This window comes from Bison bison, unplaced genomic scaffold (assembly GCF_000754665.1).
Source record: "Bison bison bison isolate TAMUID 2011002044 unplaced genomic scaffold, Bison_UMD1.0 scf7180017863601, whole genome shotgun sequence".
NCBI classification, from domain to species: domain Eukaryota; kingdom Metazoa; phylum Chordata; class Mammalia; order Artiodactyla; family Bovidae; genus Bison; species Bison bison.
This window is the reverse complement of record NW_011494173.1, coordinates 22773-23213: the sequence shown is the minus strand read 5'-3', so window position 1 is coordinate 23213 and position 441 is coordinate 22773. Positions and strand designations below refer to the sequence as shown.

Below are 441 nucleotides of genomic sequence, written 5' to 3'. Positions count from 1 at the left end.
GACCTTGTCCTGCGGTTGCCTTTAGGTGGAAAAAGCACTAGAAGAGTGGGCTGCTTGAAGCCAAAAGTGATTGCAAAATGGCCCATCTCTTCCTTTGTGAGAAAGCACAAGCACCACCACAACCCGAGAAAAAGACCGCAGGGTCCAAACCCAGAGATGAGGATGATGACGATGCTGAGGTCATCTTTGTTGGAGTGGGGCACATCAATGAGGATGATGAAACCCTCTTTGTCAGAGTCAAAGTTCAAGTTCAAAGCCAGTCGTTTCTAACATTTTGAAGAGAGTGACCAGGAACTCATTTTCAAGAAGAAAGAAGGGCCACCAGAGTCCTGATCCCTCCGCACGTTGCAACCTACCAATCTCAGGACCCCAAAAGCAGAGCTAGCAGCCATCTCACCAGCTTCTCAGTTTGAATGGGGAGGAAGAGACAGTCATATTGTT

General features: G+C 48.1%; 1 pseudogene; it reads left to right on the top strand.

Annotated features, from left to right (window-relative positions):
- Positions 1-77: 77 nt before the first annotated feature.
- LOC104983881 overlaps positions 78-441 on the top strand; it is an 18072-nt pseudogene continuing 17708 nt past the window's right edge.